General features: G+C 42.2%; 1 long non-coding RNA gene across 3 annotated transcripts in view; it reads left to right on the forward strand.

The window, feature by feature from the left end:
- The first annotated feature begins 9 nt into the window (after positions 1 to 9).
- Positions 10 to 7,421, forward strand: part of LOC113490541 — a 28,858-nt gene continuing 21,446 nt past the window's right edge. For all 3 annotated transcript variants that reach the window (XR_003400257.1, XR_003400256.1, XR_003400259.1), the window contains exon 1: positions 10 to 711. This is a non-coding gene — a long non-coding RNA (uncharacterized LOC113490541). The remainder of the gene's footprint in view (positions 712 to 7,421) is intronic.

The raw sequence follows: 7,421 nt of genomic DNA on the forward strand, positions 1-7,421 counted from the left end.
GCTTTTTTTTTTTTTTTTTTGGTAGTGTTACAGTTTTATACCTTTGTTATATTTTTGAGACCGAAAGAAAAAAATTCTTGTGTGCTGTTATTGGTTTCAATCCAAGTGCACAACAGATCAAAAACACGAGGGAGTGGATAGATATGACAAGAAAGTAGAATACGAGTGCAATATCTGCAAAACTGTTTGCATTGTACACTCCAGATTGCTTTGGCGTGTGTATCAGGTCACGTTTATGTATCCATGCTGTTTGTGTACACAGATCACCGTTTTTAATTATCATAGACTGGAAGCGGACGGCACTTAAAGAGTATAACGTGGCATGCCGTGCTACTTAAATAACCGTTGCGTGGCTTATATCTGGGACTCAGACGGAAGGCATCACCTTTCATCAAAACACGTCCTTGTTTTCTTTTATTTCCAAACAAAACCTTTTCAGTGCTGTGGATTTTACAGTTAATACGTTGTTGAAAGACGAATGAGACGTTATCTTCACCGTGATAACACAGCACTCTACAGCTTGCTAGTGAAGACTGACACAAAGTTGCTTCTTTAACACAGAGAGCTTTGTTATCATTTTTCTTGCAAGGGACGTCTCTGTTTTCCCCTCAACCTTCTGTTTTATTGCTGAAGGATGTTTCATGCCTTTTACCACATACAGTGGCACAGCAAGACTAGCAGAAAGAGAAGTCTTGATTGTCAACGCTCAAGGTTTGTTTCTAACAAATTCTCTAATACAGCTAAGTAAATACTAGATCAGGATTACAATTTATGCAAGTACCTCAGATACATGTACCGTGATAAATTTAAATCAGCTTTGCAAAACAGCATTTTGACATTCTCTCGTCCAGATGCAAATACTGCTTACCTGTCCCTTACCATGCCATTTAATGATAATGGCCAAATGCATGATGTTTTTCCTTCCTATTCACTAAAATGTAGTGAGTGCCAAGCAAATACTGTTTTTCATGTTTAGTATAGAGAACTGTTACCCAGATCTCAGCCCAAAACCCAGGGGTGAGGGGGAAGGAGGTTGAATCTGATAATAGAGATCAGGATCTTCCACATTAATTTTAGATGTTGGTTTCTTGGTTGGTTGGCTTATATATTTAGATGAGGAATCATGCTGTAATATGCTGAGAAACTGTCTGCAGTAAGACTGATAGAAAAAGTGCCCAGTCTAGCTGCACTCCAGACTGATGCAGATCTCCTCTTTGCTTTAGTGGGAGTTTTTGCATCAAGGTGAAGTGCAGAATTAGCCCTTCGGTGAGGCTGAATCTAAAGTGAAACGAAGAAGCGATATAATTGCCTGTTGCACATGCTGAGATCTCAGTGATGGATTTAGAGAAGCTTTTTTGCTCAGGCAAGTAGTTGGATACACTTTTCGGTGATTAAATCCATCTGACTGACCTGAATAAGTACCAAACGATTCAGTGAGTCTTTCAGCATCAAATTTTTCTTGTCTTCCTCCAGCTACTACCCCCACTTCCCCGGCCACTTTTGTCTTCCATGGTTTGCTCTTCCAGTTGCGTGTTGTGCTGAATTAGACTGTCAGCTCCTCAGAACAGGGACGATGTGGATATACAGTCCCTTGTTTGACAGTGGAACCCTGCCAGGACTTCTGGATATTAATGATCTGAACTGTGTAACAGTAATTACTGCAATTAGTGGAGTAACACCAGCGTAGAACTGATGTAGGTGAAAGCAGATCAGGGCTGTGGGGAGTGGGTTGAGCTGATTTTAAAAGCCCGTTGCTGATGGAAAGGGAAAGCCTTGTCTTCCTCCTTCCTTTTTAGTTGTCTTCCTCCCATTGTGTGCCCTTTTGTTGCTTACCCTGAACTGGTTCTGTCCTTGTGCAAGTACATGTGCAAGTGCTGCCTTCTCTTCCAGGAGCTGCTTGAGCTCACTAATCTGGCAGAAAATCCAGTGCAAGAACAACAAAGTAGATCTTTTTGTGTCAAATTAGTGAGTTGTAAAGGAAGCAATGCCAGAGCCAGTGCAAGGAAGGGATGGGGAAAGTCAGTGTGTTGAACTTGACTTCATGTTTGCTGAGAGATACCACAGGACTTGGGCTTTCAAGGTGCTGGGGGCCTTTAACTTCCCACTGGAGCCAGTTTGCAAAATTCAGCTCTGGATTCCAGCTTATGTGCCCTGCTGTAACCGAGGGCAGAACTTGTCCCAGCCAAGATCAAGCTCTGTGAGAGCAAAATACCGCGATTGCCGCACAGGGTTCTATGCAGGCTTGTCAAATCGCTCCTCGACCTTCGGTTTGAACATGCTGCCTTTTTCCATCATAAACCAACAGAACTTTCCAATCAAAAGAAAAACAGTTATTCTCAAAAATATGGTTGGAAATATTTATTTGGCTTGGCTTTCTAAACAGTTGTCAAGCACAAACTCGGTTTTTGACACCTTCTTTACAAAGATGCATAATTTCTATTGGCTTATAAGGCAGTAAAGGATTTGCTTTCTAATGAGAGAGGTTGCCACCAGACACTGAGGAATACGACCAGAAACATGGTTAGATCACAGTTCAGCAAAGCACCTAGCAGGGGCTCAGCTTTAAGCACAGGCTTTACTTAAAGCGTTGTTGAGAGGTATTTTAGATGCCCCGATCTTTTGATGTTGTCACTTAAAGGTGAACTACACATCCTGCTGAAACCTTAGAGCCATCATTTCCTATTGGACTTTGGTACGTGCTACATGTTGTGAGTCTGAAAACAAGTGGTGCTGCAGGACACCAGATTCTTACTACAGAAAGAGTGACTGTTCCTGCAGCTGCTACTCATCAGAGCAGTCCTCTTGCAAGCTGAGTACCGGGATTGTCTGCATGAAGAATTGCAACTTCGGCCAGAATGAGAGTGTAGTTGCACTTTCCAGCAGTGAGAACCTGCTTTTGCTTGTGATTGATTTGTGGTATCAAGAAGCTTCATTGAGTTCAGCAGGCAGCAAGTATCTGTGTCTGGGATACAAGCAGTGCAGAAGCCTCATAACACGCCGATCTAAATTTCTGCTGCAAAAGAATATGAGAGAAAGATCCAAATCACTCTGAGAAAGCTCCTGTAAATGTGAGACAGGAAGAGAGTTTAGACTATGTATGCCAATTCTAGGCTGATTACAAGAAGGAAATCTGTCCAAACTGTTATTGATCTTACGTTAGCTGACCTGGAATGAAAAGCAAGATGAATAAAACCTCTTTGGAATATCAAAAGCCACAGAATATCAGAGCTTAATGAATAGCAAATCATTACAAACTTTAAAAAAAACCCCAAACCAAACCAACTAGGAGCTAACACCATGGAAGATTTCTCACCCCACACATGCCTGTATGCCGTAGTTATTAATGGCCGCTTGCCATTTTGTGCGGGACAGTATGAACCGAAATGCATTACCGTTCCATTCTTCCATTTTGGGGATGCTGAAGTGAATATTCTTTTGGGTCACCAGTAATGTAAGGCTAGTTTGCTTAGCCTGGCCCCAAGGGGAGTCTCCCATTTTACTTTTCCATCATTCTAAAAAATGATAAAACAGGAACTAGCAGTTATATAACGCCATTCATCTCCTAGCACTTTATGAACAATAGTACAATGATCTTCTATAGACAAACATTGTAAAGAAAAGGCTGTGGAAGGGAAGAACGAGCCTTTCAAAAGGGGAGAGGGCTAGGGTAGGCACAAAAATGAATGGGCATGGGTGGACTGGGACGTATGTCTAAAATGTGAGATCTCAGGGAAAGAGGGAAGGGAGGAGAGGGATATTCATCTCTTACATGGCTCCTGGTGGCTCTGCAGGCAAGGGCTCTGTGTCAGCATCTGTGCACTGTGACCCATCTGGTGGGGTCACTGAACACAGAGGGGGAGTTAATGCTGCTTTGAGCAGCACAAACAAATCCCTCTTTTGTGTGCTCTTTTTATTTGGACTCTGTAAAGAGAAAATGGCACTTCTGCGGGCTCTTCCCTGGCCTCTTGTGCTGCAAACACCGCCGTGCTGGTGGTGGTGGTGATGGGGGGCTGTGGATTCACAGCGCACTGAGCGCTGCTCTGAAGTAGCTTCCGTTCTCCACACGCTGCTCTTCACCTCTCGTTAGGTAACAGGCAAATATTTCAGTGCACTTTCAGTCTCAGGGAAGATGTATATGTACGCAAAAAAGCTTTGCTCTTCTGAAAAGTTAGCAGTGAAGCTAGTTCCGAGGTAAAACAGGGAGACCATTTAGCAGCACGCAGCAACGCCACTTAGCCATGGTGGCTACCTAGCTGAGATTTGTTCGGGTCATTTGGCAAAATGTCATGACCAGTAGTGAAATTTGACAAGGTCCTGCAGGCAGATTGCTGCTGTAATTAGGGAGTAACGAAAGGAGGGCTTTAAAGACCTAATCGAGACTTTGGCCTTGCTACTTGGGCAGTGATGGGAGCTGTGTGTTGTATGGCGATCAGTGTGTTGGAGAGACCTCGCTAATAATGAGGTTGATGCTGTTCAGGACAGAAGGGCTGCAAGGAAACTGTGAGATAAAGCTTTAACAGCATCTGCCTGCCTTTGGTGCTGCTTTAGCCTGTCATTGCATGACCACCAGTTTCACTAACCTCCCTCTGTAGGCTAACTTAGCTACGAATGTTTAAAAAATTAAATAGAAAAAGTCTTTGTAATAATATAGACTATAAACCATCAAAATCATTGTTTCAAAATAGTTCTGCCAAGTCTTATGTTATATTCAGCACCACAAAAATTTTTAGATCATGCCGTTGAGTGTATTTAGTAGCTTTTGCAAGGTTTGGGTTTTGGTTGTTTCTTTTTTTTTTGCTTTCTTGCTGTATGCATTAACTGCTCCCCAGTTCTTGTTAGCTTGTTGAATTTCTGATGCCCTTGGCTTAATTTGGGACCTAAGGTTGCTGACACTCTTCAGTGAACTTGGATCATGCTGTCAGACATCAGTGTGTCAACTCATAATAGGAACGAACACAGAAATTCTCCAGTAACTACCTATGGGTCCACTGGCCAGAACATCCCCTGTATTTGTGTGATGAAATACTGTGAAAAATCTAGGTATTGTATCATTAAAATAATATGAAATAAGAAGCTTGATGTTAATTGGATTAGGAAAAAAGTAAAGCTCATGCGACTACAGAATTAGTTGGAATAAGAAATTTCAGAGATAACTAACTTGTTTAAAGGAAAAGAACAGTATTCGTACATGATTAGTGTAGATATATTGCAGTGCTTTCTCACCTCTGTAATCTAGTGATGTGTTGTCCTTATTTGGTGTTTAATGATTCCCGGGTATCTATACAGTGTTTTTACCAGGGCTGAAAAAGACACAAGCAGAGACAGACCCAGAGCTGTTGTGAACCAGTGCCTTGAAGATGGCTTGTTTACCCAGAAGCATTTTTTTTTTTTAAATTTCTTCAATAATACCAACGGATGCAATAAAAGCTCATTTCTCTCTTCATAAGTACTGCAAGTAAGCATGTTTGTGTAGTTAGCATAGGTTGGCTGAAGTCACCTAAGGATCCAACCCAGTAGCCTCAGCTCCAGATTCTCACCACAGTACTAGCACTGCCTAACTTTGTTTGGTTCCCCGCTGTTGTAAATGCATGGGACTTGATGCTGTGCTTGTACCAGCTTGGGTGACACTTCTCTTTGAACCTGCAGCTCGGCTGCCTTCTGTAAGGTAATCGCATACTTTTGCCGCTGCGATGAATCTGACTCAGCAAAGACTTTGCCATTCTGCACTCTAACCTCCCACTCCAGAACACAATGAACACGTCGTCCAATTTAGGACTAGCTTTGCATCACCGGCATTGGAGCTTTCTTTAAGAACTTTCTGCTACGGACAGATACCTGAATTTTGTTCTCATTGATACAGGGGTGAATCCAAAATAGGGCTGTTAAAATCCAGTTGCTCTGACTGCAATCTTGTTTCCATTGCTCTAAAGGAGATGCAACATCCTTTCTTTTGTGAATTGCCCCATATTTGTCTTGGTGTGCCATGAAAATGAGATTACTCTTTCCAATGGAACGATGTTTGAATTTCCAGCAAATTGACCCGATTTCCAGAAATTACCTGATCCGATAGTAAAATTAATAACTTTTCTAGCTGGCAACAAAGTGTTTCCATTAGAGCATGGGCTTCCCAGCACACATAGTCTATGTGATTACTGCAGAATTAATAATTTTCTAGGCAGAATTTAGAATTTACCAAAAGTAATCAGCAGACTCTCTTCTGTATTAGCAAGTCACTTGTATTCATTGTTATCAGGAGGATGTTTCCAAAGAAATCAGTGCAGCATGTAACACTTGTCTGACATGCAGAAGACCAAAAAGAAGGATCTGTCTCATTTCTTGTGTTTCAGCGTGCCATGGAGACTGTCATTTGTGATCTTGTGGGAAACAGCTTTTAAGCAACCAGGGATAACTTCATTTTTTAAAAAACATTCTTGTTTTTCTCTGTAGTTTATGTTGCAGTCCTTCTCACATGAGTAATGATAGACTCGGGGTTCCCCAGTCTTCACTGATATTATCTGAGAAGATGCAGATCCAAGATGAAGAGTTGCTTCTGAAAAGAGAGGTGGAATGCATTTTTGCCTTCTCTTCCAACTCCAGTTATTTTGTTCTGGGAATATACCCCAGCTCGTACCCTTTGGATTAATACCTCACTTCCTCCCTTCACTTTTATCACTCGGGATATTCGATAGTGATAGCAGCCGTTACTGCCAAGCAGTGAGTGGCAGAGCTGTCCTGCTGCTGTACGCAGCAGATGTGATTAGGGTTGGGCATTCTACAGCTGCCTCCCTTCCATTTCAGATGGATGTGTTGCGAGATGTGGTTGTGTTAAAATTCACATAGGAAAGCATGGTGCTAGAGAAGCTACCTTGGCTGGAAATCCATAATAATTCCTCTCAGGACAGTGATAATTCTACCTCTCAGCAGTTTTCTGACAAATAAATGTTGAAATACGTGGTCTCTCCTGTCAGATCACGTCTCCAACCCAGTCCAGGCAGCAGTGGTTTCCATGTGGTTTGTTTTCTGTAGGTGAGGCGTACAGTGAAACCTTGCAGCTCTTCTCATGAGAATACAATTGCGTAATAAATCCTCATATTCAGGGTTGCAGTTTGTGTGGAGATACTGGAGGAAAAGGTGTGGTTCAAATACACTAGATTGGTAGCACAGCTGTCCAAGGGTCTAAGGTGTGTGCAGGGAGCAGAGGTTGGTAACGTGAAAATTCCTCCTGACACTTAATAATTCCCCCAGAGAATCTCACAAACCCATACCAGGGCTTGCTTTGCTGCCTCCAGAGTTAGCAGGGATTAGTTAGGCTCTACCATACTTAATTCTCTCAAGCAAGTTGAACAAATTTAAAACCTCTTCCACCTCCCCTTCCTCTCTTTCCACCCTAACTGTAAATAGAAATGAAATGCATGTGATTT

The sequence above is a fragment of the Athene cunicularia genome, assembly GCF_003259725.1.
Source record: "Athene cunicularia isolate RWA chromosome 1 unlocalized genomic scaffold, athCun1 chr1_part2, whole genome shotgun sequence".
NCBI lineage: Eukaryota > Metazoa > Chordata > Aves > Strigiformes > Strigidae > Athene > Athene cunicularia.